The sequence below is a fragment of the Equus quagga genome, chromosome 1 (assembly GCF_021613505.1).
Source record: "Equus quagga isolate Etosha38 chromosome 1, UCLA_HA_Equagga_1.0, whole genome shotgun sequence".
NCBI lineage: Eukaryota > Metazoa > Chordata > Mammalia > Perissodactyla > Equidae > Equus > Equus quagga.
In genome coordinates, this window is record NC_060267.1 from 142,536,475 (window position 1) to 142,552,902 (window position 16,428).

The window sequence follows — 16,428 nt, forward strand, 5'->3', positions numbered from 1 at the left end:
ACGTCACCGCCTCGCCTCTTAGGCTCTGTGCGCTCTATCTGCAGGAGCACCTTGCCTGGGGTCACGTGGGAATCGTGGCTGGAACCCAGATATCTGTTTCCAAGTACACTCCTCTTTCAACATCACTCTGGTGTCTCCAGGCCTGCGTCTGGAGCTTGACCCTGGACGTTGCCTCCCGCCAAGCCAAATCCTGCAGGGCCAATGAAAACACTGGTGTCAGCTCTACTCTTTGCTGAGGGAGAAACTTGCATATATAACTATTTTTAATTTGGACAATAATAATACTTATTAGTAGTAATAATAATACTTATTTTTCAACACTAAAAAGTACTATTATTTTCTCCACTTTACAGATGAGAAAACAGAGGTTAAGTAACATGCCCAAGGTCTCATCGCTATTGAGGGCAAAGCCACTATCTGAACACAGGCAGTTTGGCTTTAGAACCCTTGCTCTTAACCACTACTCCATACTGCCTGTGCACTAGAGGGAGTTAGCCACAAGATACAAGGAGGAAGCTGGGCCTACCCTCCTGGGCCACAAAGTTACTGCTGGTTACTAAAACTCTGAAGTAGTTGTCTTCTCTCTGCTCCAGCCCATCCATGTTGGATATGGGCACAGGCTGGTTTTCCCTGCAGCACAAGAGTGAGCAGCAGCCACTTCATTTAGGAGGGAGATCTTGGAAGCCTTAACTCCTCAAAAGGGGTCTGGGGGCAATTCTGCCTCCTAGAGCTTCATTTCCCTGAGCAGTTGCCCTGATCCAGAGCAGGCACATTTGCTTTGCTGGGGTCTCCCTCCACAATCCTCTTATTTAACTCTGTGAGGAGACAGCTTTCATCCCATTTCACAGAGGGGTAAACCCAGTAAGCGAAGTGGGGCAACATGCCTGAGCTGGGCCAGGACTTGGGGCTTCCTGTTCCCCAAACCTGTACTTTAACCCTATACCAGGGTCCCTCCCCAGGAAAAGCCCACAGAGGTTCTGCAGAAAACAGAGTGAGCAGAGGAGGCACCATTAGGAGCAGGGTGCAGGGCTTGCTTAGTCCTCCTCAGTCCTATTCCTGTTTAGACAAATGACAATAACATGAGATGGTATTAAGGTGGAGCAGGTGCAGGGGGTCAACCTGGTCCAGCATACAGAGAAAGCCCTCCAGGAGAGAAAAATGTCTCAGTGTGAAGAGGAAGTGGAGGTAAAGCAGGTGGCAGATGCTCGGAGTCTGGACTCTCTCCCAGGGGCAATGGGAGCAATGGATGATTTTAGGCAGAAGTGTGATAAAGTCAGAGATGCATTATAGAGTTTTCCTGGCTGTAATATGTTGAAAGGCATGTAGGGAAGCCAGATGAGAAGTAAAAAGATCAGTGGGAGGGCTGCTGCAGGGGTGCAGGCCAGAAATGGTGGGAACAATGAACAAAGAAGTGTGTGCATTTGAAAGACATTAGGAGTAGGCTTGACAGGCCTTAATGACTTCATGGGGGAGAGGGAGAGGGAGAAGAAGGAATGAGGGGTGACTTCCAGGGTTCTGGCTTGAGCAACCGAGAGACTGGTGATGCCATTTATGGAGGTAGGGAACAGCAGCAAAGAAGCTGGACTGGAAGTGAGAGTGATAAATTCAGCTGTAGACTTGTGCAGTTTGAGGTGATGTCAAATGGAGATGTTGAAGCTTGTGGCTGGCTATTTGGGTCTGGAACTCAGGGCCAACAGCTGGGCTGGCAGTATAAGCTTTGAGAAGCATCACTTATAGAAAATGACTGGAACCATGCAGTGCGTAAGACTGCTCAAGGAGAGTGTGTTGGTTTCCCTCATGGCAGAGGAAAAGAAGCTACAAAGGAGAACGAGGGGAGAAAGAGACCAGAAATATAAGAGGAAATCCAGGAGAGTGAAGGGGTCATGTAGCTTAAGAAAAAAGAGGGACTGAGACAGCAAGATAAGACAGCAATGACACACGCTGTTGAAAGGTCAAGCAAGATAAAGACTAGATCTTTTTTTTTTTTTTTAAACATTGGCACCTGAGCTAACATCTATTGCCAATCTTCTGGGGTTTTTTTTCTTTTCTTTCTCCCCAAAGCCCCCTAGTACATAGTTGTATATTCTAGTTGTAGGTCCTTCTAGTTGTGCTGTGTGGGATGTTGCCTCAGCATGGTTTGATGAGTGGTACCATGTCTGCGCCCGGGATCCGGGCCAGCACAACCCTAGGCTGCCGAAAGTGCGTGCGCGAACTTAACCACTTGGCCACAGGGCCAGCCCGGAGACTAGATCTTTAATGTCCTTAATGAGGGAAATTTCAGTGATGTGGTGAGGCAGAAGTCAGAATTGCAGGAGACTGAGAAATTCAGGGAAAGATGAAGCAATGGAGTCTTCAAATGTAGGCCAGTTTTTCCAAGAAGTTTGGCTGTAAAGGGGAAAAGCGAAAGAAGTTGGTAGTTGGAGGGAGAGACGTTGGCAGGAGCTGAGGGACATCACTTTAATGGTTGCTCTTTCCTGGTTGAAGGAGGCATGGGAGAGAAAGGGGCAGGGCTGAAGAGTGGAAGATCTGGGGAACATGCAGGAGATTTTGAAGTTAGTGTTGGGGAGAATTGGAGAGAGAGCTGACCTGGCAAACACAGGACTGCTGGGCAGTGTGGAGAACCTGGTTGAGGCTGGCAATGTACATACATAGTACTGATCTGTGTGGTCATGAGATTTTGTCCAGCAGCACTTACAGCCCAGGAGCAGATTCAGAGAAGGCAGAGGTTGGATTTCTCCAGTGTTGGAGTGCTGCCAGGCAGGTGTGACAGAAGGATAACTGCACAATAGAGGTAAGCATATTGAGAAGAATGGGATGGAAGTGATGGACTCTGGACTTTCAGCTGATGGGGAAGGAAATGAAGACCGGGTAGGACAAGTGGACTGGAGGCTTCTGCAGGCCAGAGAACAGTGGGAGGAATTCAGAGAACAGCTGAAGGACAGGTCAGAGCTCAGATATCTGCATTGCCAACTTCAGAGGTGGAGCTCTTCTGTGGTGATGCAGCAGTCTAGGGTGTGACCCTGGAAGCAAAGGGATGAAGAGGCCTAGAAGAGAAAGCCTCTGGAGCTTGGAGCCAAAATGACCAAAAACTGGAGAAGAGGGCTAGGACTTCAGCTTCCACATCTCACCAGTTTCCCAATCCACTGTGGTGCCTGAGCCACACCAACTGCACCATCAGAGGGTGCAAGGCCCTATTCTAAAGCACTCACACTGCAGGTTCTGAGAGCGCGAGGGCTCAGGTGTGAAAGCTCTAAGTTTTTGTGGGTCTAGCTCCAATTTTTTCTCTCCATCTAGGCCAAAACCTTGTATTTCGTGACCTGTGGAGTGAAGGACAGGTCTTCATTCACCTGTGTGAAGGCACTTTTGAGAGGGAATTCTAGCCTCTTTCCTGGTACATACTGCAGGGGTTTCAACCTCTTTTACCAACCAAATCTCATGATTTTTCTCCTTTGTGCCTTTGATGACCTAGCCTCATGATCACTTGTCACACAGGCCAACCCTGACTCAATTGTGGGAGAGGACTACACAAGGGTGTGAATACCAGGACGTGGGGATCCCTGGAGGCCATTTTGGACTCTATCATAACTCTCTTCCATTTTCATTTTGTAATTTTTCTCTGTCTATATAAGTCCTGCTTCAGTTTTCACCCATGTGGTGATGACTTTCAAAAGTCTATGTCCAGCCCGGACCTCTACATTGAACTTCAACCCGTACATTCAACTGTGTACGCCGACATCCCAACCAGAAGTCTCAAAGGTGCCTCAAATTCACGTTGTCTAATATGGACCTAGTGATCTATCTTCTCTGCAAAATCAAATCCTCTTCCAGTGTTCTCCATACCTATGAATCCCTCCTTTCACTCAAGGCTGAACAATGGCATCATCCTTGAAGCTATTTTGTCCCTCTTTCACATTCAATTCATCACCGAGGCTTGTTGATTTTGTTCCTACATTTCTCTGCAGACTGCCCAGTTCTCTGCCTCTTCACCAGCACTTCAGTAAACGCCAGCTCCATCTTCTTTTCCCTAGACCACTGCACTGGCTTCCCAGCTGGGCCCACCACAACTTCATGAGCCTTCTCCATTTTGATCTTAACTTCAGCAGCCAAAGAGATTTTTACAAAATGCAAATTTCATCATTTTTCTACTGTCCTAAACTTTCTACCATAGCTGCAAGATCCTACATGGTTTTACCTCTTCTAGTCTCTCTAGTGGCTCTCACTTTACTCCTTTACTCTCTAAACACTGAGTTTCTCTTCTTTCTTTCCTTTTTTTATGGCAAAATATACATAACATGAAATTTACCATTTTAACCATTTAAAAAATATATATTCAACTGTACACTTTATTTCATTTTTTTGTTTTTTTGTTTTTGTTTTTGTGAGGAAGATTGGCCCCGAGCTAACATCTGTTGCCAATCTTCCTCTTTTTGCTTGAGGAAGATTGTGGCTGAGCTCACATCTGTGCCAATCTTCCTCTCTTTTATGTGGGACACTGCCACAGCATGGTTTGACTAGCGGTGCTAGGTCCGGACCTGGGAACCCAGGCCGCTGAAGTGGAGTGCTGGAACTTAACCACTATGCCACTGCGCCCGGCCCCATTTTAAAATGTATAGTTCTGTGACAGTTAGGACATTTACATTGTTGTGCAACCATCACCACCATCCATTTGCACAACTTTTTCATCTTCCCCAACTGAAATTCTGTGCCTATTAAACACTAACTCCCCATCCCCCTCTCTGAGCTTCTTTTCACCCCTCAAAGGAGACCCGCTGTCTTCTACATACAGTTCTTTATGCATACTGTTCTCTCTGTTCGAAAGACTCTTCTTGCCTTTGCCTAGTTAGCTACCGCTCAGCCAGTGTCATGTTCTCAGGGCAGCCTCCTTGGACCGCGAGTCCAGGCCAGAATCTCCTGTAAATTCTCTCAAAAACCTTGCTCCTCTCTGAAGAGCACGTATCTCAGTTGGTATTTAAATATGTGTTGTGAAATTGTTTGATGTGTGCTCTCACTCTGCCCTCCTCTCTTAACATAGTTCTTAGTGTCAGGAGTTCCTCGCTGTGTCCCTAGTGCCTGGCATTGTGTCTGGCACAGAGCAGGTGCTCAAAGTTTGTTGAATGGATAAAGGGACAAACTCTGTTCCCCAATCTCCCTTCAGCCGGCCATCCATCTGCGAGGGCTTCCGCCTCTAGGCTGGAGTGTGTCCCGCTGGAGTCGGACTTTGGCACCTCATCCAGGGTGGCAGGAGGCTCTGCTCTTTGGTTTGCCTATCTCAGATCTCACGCCTAAACGAGCAGACAGCTGGATCCACGCCCCGGGCGTGTCGCGCCGTCCCGCGGAACCTCCCCGCCTCCGCTTGTCAGTGCTATCCACTATCCCAGCAGGACACGAGCTTAGACTACGAAGCCTCCTCGCATCTCCGGACGTGGAAATTTCAGGCTTGGACTGCAAACCCACGCGGGTGAGAGCTGGGAGATGGGAAAGAAGCTGGAACCTGCGCGCCCCAACCACGCCCCCTCTACTTTTGGGTCGCAGCCCTTTAAGAACCATTTCATTCACGACTCCGTCAGGAACGGGAGGTGGAGGCGCTCCAGGATTGGCCGGTTCTGCGGCTGTCGCTTAGCAGCAGCGAATGGAAGTTCACGAATTGCGCATGCGCACCGTCGCCTACCTGCGCCTGGGCCGCCGGCTACTGGGGCCGGTCCACCCGGTGGGCTAAGGTTGCGGAGGAGGCTGCGGGGGGCGCGGCGGCGCGGCAGGAGGACGCTGACTCCCAGAGGCCGCGTTCGGGGCGAGGTGAGGGCTGGCGGGCGGAGGCGGGCGCCACGGCCCGCTAGCTGAGCGCGGGCGGGGTTCGGTGTAGCGCAGGGCGGGCCTGGAGATGGAGGCGGCCCCGGGCCCGCCTCGCCCCGCCCCGCCCTCAGGCCCGGTTTAGCCTCACGGGCTTTGTGGGGCTTCCTGGAGTCGTCTGTTTCCCTTTCTTACGCCGGCTGCTCTGCAGACTCCGGGACTGACGGCCCGAGGCGCGCGCCTGCGGGAACCCTCAGTTGACAGACGCGCGTCGAGCTCTGCCCCCAGTGGGAGGAGTCGGGGTGTGTCCAAAAGAGAGAGGGGGGCGATTGTTTCCTTAATTATCCACGAAGCTAACGTTAGAGTATTGTTTAATTTTAATAGTAAACTTCCCTTAGCATGCAGATATTATAAGACTTGGTTTACCACATGCAGGGTGCACTGGACTAGCTTTTCTGAACATCAGGCGTAAGAGGTGATGTACATTTGTGTCCGTTATAGGCTTACACCTAGACTTCTAGAACCGGAAGGATAAAGCCCTCCGTGAAAAACTGGGTTTGTAGAAATCAAAGCCATAAAAGCATATTTCCAGTGGTGGAGAGTAATTGGTGAGATTTGTGACATGGTCAGAGGAAAAATAAAGCTCAGACCGACAGATAGGGTAAATCTTCATTAAATTTTATGAAGCAAGGAATTAATCTTGATAAGGATAGTTTGAGTAAAATGAAAATCTAGGTAATTGAAAGTGGTTTAATATTGCTAAATAGAATTAAATTGACATAATAGAGTTTGCTCTGGAAAATGCTTTATAGACGATGTTCTTATACCTCTAAGTGTTTGTCTTTACAACACAGAGGACATGTTGGAGTAGCAAAGTTTTTTATTCCTGGAAGGAGCCTCAGAGATCAACTGCATCCAAAAGGTGATTGATGGTCAGAGAGGAAAACTGACTTATTCAAAGTAATACAGTGAGTAAGAAGCGCTTGTAACAAGCTTAAGTCTAAGGCTTGGCTCTTTCTGTTGACAGGTCTCTGGTTAGTTTTGAGTGTTAGTGCTCTAAGAGAAAGATTTGTTTGAGGGAAATAGAGTAGCTGTAATCGCAAAGATTGGATTTAGAGAAGCGGAGTGTAGTGGAAAGATCATAGGCTTTTGAATATTTCAGGTAAGGAAGTTTGGGTTTGAATCCTGGCTCTACCACTTGAGCCTTGGAGCTACAGTTTTCCCACCTGTGGAGTGTGGATTATGCCGACCTTATAGATAGTTATGAGCATTAAATAACATTATCAGTGGAAAAGTTCCTAGCACAGTGCCTGCCATATAATATTAGTTGCTATCAAGTTCAGTCTCCTACTCTTCTTAGCTCCTAAGAAGTAACAGAGTTGATCTTCATCCTCCTCCCCACTTCATCCCCAAGCAACATGGAACAAAGGAGCCTGCGTGACTTACAAATTACATAACCAGTTTTCAAGTCCTATGGCTGAAGGTGAATTCAATAAGGGTGACATAACTCAATTTTGTCTTCTGTACTGTGTATTTGAGGAATGGGCAATATGCCTTATGGTGAACACTTGTGTTTCAATATTTGTGTGCCAAATGAAACTTGTTTTGCTTATATAAATTAATATTTTGCAAGGCTGGTCATTTAATGCTGTTTTTCTTTCCCCCTTTCTCTCTCTCTTTCAGAAGGAGGAGGGGTAGTGTATGTGGTAGGGATTTGGGAGAGGGTTAAGGGTAAAGAGGAGAGAAAAAACCAGTGGAAACAAGGGTGGCCTCCACCTAGACACAAAGTGTTTGCTGGTAGAATAGGGATAATCTATGACATGAGCAGTTTATAAATAGAGCTGAGAAGAGGATTTAGGAAATAGGGGAGGCAGATTAAAATAGAGTTTTTGTAAAACCTAGTAGTAACTTGGATGCTGTATGTTTGATTGCTACTTCTGTTTGTGCTTTTAAGAAATTCCATCTGTATAAACTTCTTTCTCTTTTTCTCTCCAAGGAGAGATTTTTTGTGAAAAAGTGTTCAAAATAGAGATTAGCATATGGCAATATCTGCAAACCCACATTTCTTGTTTTAGTGAGCAAAACTAAGGCAGCCCTTAGGTCATTCATTCATTTACTTGGCAGATTTTATTAAGGGCTTCCTTTATGTGCCAGGCATGGTGCCAGGTTCCAAGGTCTACTGCCCTTTAGAAGGAGCTGGTAAGACCTAGAAGACAGATGTGTCTCTGTGTGAGCCCTCCGAGGCTGCCTTTGTCCCTATGTAATTGGTAATACATTTTTTTTTATAATTGATGCATGATATTCCAGATTTATACCACAGCTTTCCTGTTTTAAACTGAATACTAGTTATCTGCAAGCAGCTTTTATTTTAATGAATCCTGAGATTATATAGTACTTTACAGTTTGGAAATGTCATGTGTTATGGAGCTGCTCACTATAAAACATCCCCCTCAACATTCATGCATAAATCATCAGAACCACGGTTAATTAGCAGAAAAGATTATTGTTCTACTAGTGGAGATATTTAAAAATGACATTTAAACATAAGAAGCAAGTGTGAGCATAATTTAAGTAAGTGATACAAAGACCTTAAGTTAATACTTTTTTTCAGCTTGAATTTTAAAATAATTGTAGTTGCAGGGTGTGCAAAGATAGTACAGAGAGGTCCTGTATACCCTTCACCTAGTTTCCCCTGTTGGTTACATCTTACATAACTATAGTACAATATCAATTGTAAGAAATTAACATTGGTATAACATGTGTATAGTTACTTGTCATTTTATGAAATGAGTAGATTCCTATAGCTACCACCACAATCAAGATACAGGCTTATTCCATCACCACAAAGACTTCTTGCTATCCCTTTATAGTCACACCCATTCCCCTCCTCCCCGCTATCCCTAACCTTTTGCAACCACTAATCAGTTCTCCATCTCTAATTTTGTCATTTTGAGAATGTTCTATAAAAGGATTCATATAGTACGTGACCTTTGGAGATTGGCTTTTTTCACTCAACACAATGCGCTTGAGATCCATCCAGTTGTTCTGTGTTTCAGTAGTTCATTTTTACTGCTGAGTAGTATTCCATGGTATTAATGTACTATGTTTTGATTGAGCATTCACTATTTGTAGGACATTTTGGTTGTTTCCAGTTTTTGGCTCTTACAAATAAGGCTGCTATGCACAATTGTAAACACGCTTTTATGTAGACATAAATTTTCATCTCTCTGGGATAAATGTCCAGGAATGTGATTGAAAGATCATATGGTAATTGCATGTTTAGTTTTAAAAGAAACTGCCAAACTGTTTTCCAGAGTGACTGTACCATTTTATAGTCCCACCAGTAATATATGAGAGATCCAGTTCCTCTGCATGCTTGCCATCATTTGGTATTGTTACTTTTTAAAATTTTAGGTGTTCTGATAGGTGTGTAGTATTATCTCATTGTAATGTTAAGTTGCATTTCCCTTAACACTCAGTGGTGCTGAACATCGTTTTGTGTGCTCATTTGCCATCTGTGTATCCTCTTTGGTGAAATGTCTGTTCACGTACTTTGCCCGTTTTCTAGCTGGATTGTTTTTTTTGCTGTTGAGTTTTGATAGTTTTTTTAAATTCTAGAGTCCCTTATCACACATGTGGTTTACGAATATTTTCTCCCAGTCTTTAGTTTGTCTTTTCATCCTCTTCACATGGACTTTTGCAGAGTAAAAGTTTTTAATTTTGATGAAATCCTATTTACTCGTTTTTCTTTTATGGGTTGTGCTTTTGGTGTCATGCCTAAGAACTCTTCCCCAAGTCCTAAAGATTTTCTTCTACGGTTTCTTCACTTTTATAGTTTTACTTTGTATATTAAATTTATGATATATTTTGAGTTGATTTTTATGTAAGGTGTGAGGTTTAGGCCAAGGGTTTTTTTTTTTTTTTTTTTGCCTATGGATATTCATTGCTCCAGCTCCATTTCTTGAAAAGACTATTTTCCTCCATCCTCCATTGAATTGTTTTTGCACCATTGTCAAAAATCATTTGGCTGTACTTGTGTAGGTCTATTGCTGGGCTCTCTATTCTGTTCCATTGATCTATTTGTCTGTTCCTCTGCCAATACCACACAGTCTTGATTATTGTAGCTGTATGATAAGTCTTGAAATAGGGTAATGTGGTTCCTTCCACGTTATTCTTTTTCAGAATTGTTTTAGCTCTTTTAGTTTCTATGCCTTTCTATATAAATTTTAGATTCATTTTATCTATATCTACAAAGAACCTTGCTGATATTTTTACAGGAATTGAATTAAACCTGTAAATCAGTTTGGGGGACAATTGACGCCTTTGCTATGTTGAGTCTTCCAATCCATGAACGTGGTCTGTCTCCTCATTTATTTAGGACTTTTTTGATTTCTTTCAGTAATATTTTATAGTTTTCAGCATACAAGTCCTGTACATGTTTTGTTAGGTATATAACTAAGTATTTTATTTAAAAGAATTCTAGCTTTGTTGATATAATTTTTTGGAATGATTGTAGATGGTATTTTAATTTTGGTTTCTACATGTTCATTGCTCGTACAGGTATCCTCCGCTTTCTGAAAGTTTGAGTTATGCCACTTTACTTTTATGAAAGACCTATATTAGTGTGGTAATGGCTTTTTTCATAAAAGCAAAAATCATCTTTGGATTTCTTTTAATTATCGAATACAGGTGCTAATGTAGCTCTTTTGTAAAAGCAAAGTGGCTTAATGTGAACTTTTGGAAAGCAGAAGATGCCCTTTGCTTTATGCCATTTTGGCTTACAAAAGGTTTCATGGAACACTCAACTTTTGGATAGTGAGGAAAACCTGTATATAGAAATACAATTGAGTTTTGAAAGTTAGTATTATATCCTGCAACCTTGTTGAATTCATTAGCCATTGGAGGGTTTTTTTGTTTTTTGTTTTTGTAGACTCCTTGGAGTTTTCCATGTAGACAATTATGTCATCTGCAAATAGGAGTGGTTTTGTTTCTTCCTTTTCTATTTATATGCCTTTTATTTCTGTTTCTTGCCTTGTTGCACTGGGTGGAATTTCCAGTACTGTGTTTAATAGTAGTGGTCAGAGCAGACATCCTTGTTCCTGATTTTAGAGGGAAAGCATTCAGTCTTTCACCATTAAGCATGATGTTAGCTGTAGGCTTTTTGTAGATGCTCTTTATCAACTTGAGGAAGTTCTCCTCTATTCCTATTTTGCTGAGAGTTTTATCATCAGGGGGTGTTGAATTTTGTCAAATGCATTTTTTGTATTAATTGATACCATTATGTGACTTTTCTTTTTTAGCCTGTTAAGATGATGGATTATATTGATTGATTTTAGAATATTAAGCCAGCCTTGTATCCTGGAATAAATCCTTCTTTGCTATAGTGTCTAATTCTTTTTATTATGTTGCTTAATTCTAGTTGCTAATATTTTGTTAAGGATTTTTGCATGTAAGTTCTTGAGGAGTATTGGTTTCTAGTTTTCTGTTTTTCTACTGTCTTTATCTGATTTTGATATCAGGGTAATAATAGCTTCATAAAATGAATTGGTTGTTGTTTCCTCCTCTTCTGTTCTTTGGAAGAGATTGTACAGAATTAGTGTTAATTCTTTTTTAAATGTTTAGTAGAGGGGCCAGCTCCATGGCCAAGTGGTTAAGTTTGTGTGCTCCGCTGTGGCGGCCCAGGGTTCGGATCCTGGGTGCAGACATGGCACCGCTCGTCAGGCCACGTTGAGGCGGCGTCCCACATCCCACAACTAGAAGGACCTGCAACTAAGATATACAACTATGTATCAGGGGGGTTTGGGAAATAAAACAGAAAAAAAAAAAAAGATTGGCAACAGTTGTTAGCCTAGGTGCCAATCTTAAAAAAAAAAAAAAAATAAATGTTTAGTAGAATTCGCCAGTGAAATCATCAGAGCCTAGAGATTTCCTTTTCAGAAGTTTTAAAATTACAAGTGAAATTTTCCTAATAGGAAATGTAGTTATAGGATTGTTTAAATTACTTGTTTCATACAGGGTGAATTGTAATTGTGCTTTTTGAGGAATTGATCCATTTCATTGACTTTGTCAGATTTATATGTGTAGAGTTGTTGGTAGTATTCCCTTATTCTTTTTTTTTGGTGAGGAAGATTTGTCCTGAGCTAACATCCATTGCCAATCTTCCTCTTTTTTGGTTGAGGAAGATTAGCCCTGAGCTAATATCTGTGTCAGTCTTCCTCTCTTTTGTATGTGGGATGCCTCCACAGCATGGCTTGATGATTGGAGTAGATCCGTGCCCAGGATCTGAACCTCTGAACCTGGGCTGCTGACACAGAGCACATGGAACTTTAACCACTTGGCCACGAGGCTGGTCCCTCCCTTAGGGTTGTTTTGATGTCTGTATTGTCTGTAGTGATATCCCTTGTTTGAGTCTTGATATCGGTAATTTGTCTCTTGTTTTTTCTTTGTATGTTTTGATAGAGTTTTGTCAATTTTATTGATCTTTTCAAAAGACAAACATTTTATTTCATTGATTTTCTCTATTGCTTTTCTGTTTTCAATTTTATTCATTTCTACTCTATTATTTCCTTCCTCCTTCCTGCTTTTTTTCCTCTTCTTTTTCTAGTTTCTTGACATGTGAGCTTAAATTATTGTTTTCAGAGTTTTCTTCTTTTCTAATGTTAGCGTTTAATGCTATAAGTTTCTCTCAGTACTGCTTTAACTGTTTCCCACAAGTTTTGATACATTTTCCTTTTCATTCAGTTCAGTGTATTTTTTTTTTTTTTAAAGATTTTATTTTTTCCTTTTTCTCCCAAAGCCCCCTGGTACATAGTTGTGTATTCTTCGTTGTGGGTTCTTCTAGTTGTGGCATGTGGGACGCTGCCTCAGCATGGTCTGATGAGCAGTGCCATGTCCGCGCCCAGGATTCGAACCAACGAAACACTGGGCCGCCTGCTGCGGAGTGCGCGAACTTAACCACTCAGCTACGGGGCCAGCCCCTCAGTGTATTTTTTTAATTTCCACTTTTGACCCATGGATTATTTTAAAGTATGTTGTTAAGTTTCTGGAGATTTTCATTACCTATTATTAATTTCTAGTTTGATTACATTGTGGTCACAGAACACACTCTGTATGAATTCTTTTAAATTTGTTGAGGTTTGTTTTATGCTCCAAGATATCGTCTGTCTTGCTATATATTCTGTGGGTGCTTGAAAGAAATTCTGTTGTTGGACAGAGTATTCTATAAGTGTTGATTACATACTTTGGTTGGTAGTGTTATTGAGATCCTCTATATCTTTGCTGATTTTCTCTCTAGTTCTATCAATTGTTGAGAGAGGGATGTTGAAGTCTTCAACTCTAACTGTGGATTTGTCTATTTCTCCTATCACTTTATTGGTTTTGCTTTACATATTTTGCATCTCCATTGTTTGGTGCATATACATTGAGTTTTATGTCTTCTTGGTAGATTTAATTTTTTTTGTCATTGTGTGATGTTCTGCTCTATCCTTGGAAATTTTCTTTGCTCTGAAGTCTGTTTTATCTGATATTAATACAACTCACTCTTTATTTTGACTAATATTTCCATGGTATGTTTTTTCTATTCATTTACTTTCACCCTACCTACATTGTTAAATTTGAAGTGAATTTCTTATAGAAAGTATATAATTGGGTCATATCTTTTATCCACTCTGTCAATCTCTGTCTTTGATTGTATGTTTAGACCATTTACGTTTAATGTAATCATTGATATATTAGGGCTTAAGTCTGCTCTTTTATTTTGTGTTTTCTGTTTATTGTTTTTTATTATGTTTTATTTTTCCTGCTTTCCTGTAATTCAAACATTTTTTAGAATTCCATTTTTATTTATGTATAGTGTTTTTAAGTGTGTCTCTTTGTATATCTTTTTTTGTGGTTGCTCTAGTATATAGATGTATACATATATGTATACGTATAATTGTGTGTGTGTGTGTATCACTTATCATAGTCTCCTGGTGTCGGCATTTTACCATTTCAAGTGAAGCATAGAAACTTTACTTCCCTTTACATCTTTTACCTTCCCTCGTTTTTATAATTGTCTTAAATATTTTCTTTACGTACATCAAGAACCACATCAGACATGTTATAATTATTGCTTCAATCATCAAATATAACTTAGAAAACTCATGAGGAGAAGGATGATCTATTGTATTTTCCCATGTTTTTACTCTTTCTGTTGTTTTTATCTTCTTTCCTGATATTCCAAGATTCCTTCTTTTATCATTTCCTTTCTGTTTAGAGATCTTCCTTTAGCATTCTCTTAGAGCAGATGTGCTGGCAACAGATTGTTTTAGTGTTCCTTCATCTGAGTATGTTTTCATTTTCCCTACATTCTTGAAGGATATTTTTGCTGAAAGTACAGAATTCTGGGTTGGCAGTTCTTTTCTTTTAGCACTTGAAAAATGTGCTTCCTTTTGGTCTCTGTGGTTTCTATGAGAAATTTGCTGTCATTCGAATTGTTTTCTCCCTGTAGGTAAGGTATTGTTTCTTGCTGCTTTCAAGACTTTTTCTGTCTTTAGTTTTCTTAAGTTTGACTACTATGTCTGTTGGCATGGATTTCTTTGGGTTTATCCTTTCTGGGATTTATTCTTCTTTTTGAATCTGTTGGCTTATGTCTTTTGCCAAATTTGCCAATTTTTCAGACATTGTTTCTTTGAATACTTTTTCAGTCCTGCCCACTTTCTTCTCTCCTCCAGGACTCCAGTGACATGAATGTTAGAGCATTTGTTATTAGCCACAATCCCTGAGGCTCTGTACGATATTTCTCAATCTAGTTTCTCTGATTGTTCAAATTAGGTAATTTCTGTGATCTGTCTTCATGTTCATTGATTCATTTTTCTGTCCCCTCCATTTTACTGTTGAGCTCATTTGTTGAGTTTTACTTCAGTTATTGTATTTTTTTAATTCTAAAACTTCCATTTGGTTCTTTATATCTTCTCTTTCTTTGCTGAGACTTTTTACTTTTCATTTGTTTCAAGTGTGTTTATAATTGCTCATTGAAACATTTTTGTGATGCCTGCTTTAAAGTCTGTCAGATAATTCTATCATCTGTGTCATCTTGATATTGGCGTCAGTTGATTGTCTCTTCTTATTCATGTTGAGATTTTCCTGGTTCTTAATATGACCAGTGATTTTCTCTTGAAGCCTGGACATTTTGGGCCTTATGTTATGAGACTCTAGATCTTATTTAAGTCTTCTGTTTTAGTTGGCCTTTGTTGACACTGTGCTAGCAGGAGAAGTGAGGGTGCTATCTCATTACTGCCAGATGGGAGTAAAAGTCCACGTTCTCCATTTGGTTTCTTCTGACTCCCTGAAGGGAGAGGGCTGTTCATTGTTGCTGGGCAGGAATGGGAATCCTGTCTCTCCAGTGACACAGTGGGAGAGGTTGGCTCATTGCTGCCTGTAGCTTCCTAGTTGGTCTTCTCTGACACTACCCTGGCAGGGTGGGGAGCTGGGGTACCACCTCATTACCACCAGGCAAGAGTAGAAGTCTAGGCTCTTCATTTGGCCTTTGCTTGTAGCTATATGATGGTTGTAGTATTTTCTGTGGTGTTTGCCTGGAGTAGAATGTTTTTTCTAAAAGTTTTCTGTTTTGCTAGGCTGCAGCTTTCCTGGTTCTTTGACTCAAGAGAGCAGCCTCTTTGTTGTTGTTTTGGGGGCTTTTTTTTTTCAGTTTACTCCCATTGGTGTTTCTGGATTTCCAGCTTCTCCAGCACCAAGACTGGGATATATGAGGGGAAAAGAAAACCAAGTGAACCCACAGCTGTGTCATTCTTCAGGTCCCAAGGTCTCTAGCCAGTCTGCCTTCTTCTTTCCACCTTTTGGAATCTCGTTATGTTTTAATTATAATGTCCATGGGTTTTAGTTGTATTTAGTGGGAGTTGGTTTTCCAACTTTCAGAAGCAGAAGTCCCCAGTTCATTCTTCTCTGAGCAGTGGTCAGATTTCTTATTCGAGTACAGATTGTTTCATTATAGCCCATAACCTGAATTCACCAACATCAGATCCCTCCAGTATTCAAAGCCCTTACCAGGCACTGTGAAGAACACAAAGATGATCCTCTCCCTATTTGTATCAGTTTTTTTTCATCTTTTGGAATACAAAGTGCATTTTCACAAAGGAAAAAAATCTTGCAGGCATTGTGTCTGTTCTTGGACTCTTCCACAGCAGCTTGTAAAATACCGCCACCCCTGGGGCAGTTACCATCTGTACACTGACCTACTCACATATACTCACATACAAGTAACAGTTAATATCACAGTGTCACCTTCATTTAAGCACTGTAAACAGTTTTAAATATTTTAAAAAATGGATGTGGGTTCACTGGTTTGCAGTGTTAGGAACTTGATAAAACTGAAAAACAGTTTTTATCTTGCATGTTATTGTTTGAGGAGAAGCAGGTTTGATCACTAAAAGGGTAAAAGGGATGAAATAGACAGCCTGGAGGGAATTTTTGGGTCCTTTAGAGAGTGGTAGAACTGGTTCTTATGATTCTGTCACTTGGAAAGCTCAGTTTTTCCGTTTTTACTGGTTAAATATGGTGCCTGGCACATAGGAGATGCTCTATAAAGACAGCACTAGAGAGGGTATTTGGGAGTTGACTGGAATAAAGGCATATTGCTTTCCC

General features: G+C 41.4%; 1 protein-coding gene across 3 annotated transcripts in view; it reads left to right on the forward strand.

The window, feature by feature from the left end:
* Positions 1-5,276: 5,276 nt before the first annotated feature.
* SEC22C (SEC22 homolog C, vesicle trafficking protein) overlaps positions 5,277-16,428 on the forward strand; it is a 30,107-nt gene continuing 18,955 nt past the window's right edge. Inside the window, exon 1 of one of the 3 annotated variants that reach the window (XM_046685143.1) lies at positions 5,277-5,458. The gene's annotated coding sequence lies outside the window, so the exon portion shown is untranslated. Of the gene's footprint in view, positions 5,459-5,643; positions 5,794-6,294; positions 7,271-16,428 lie in introns of those variants that run through there. The other 2 variants (XM_046685138.1, XM_046685148.1) reach the window with 2 other exon arrangements.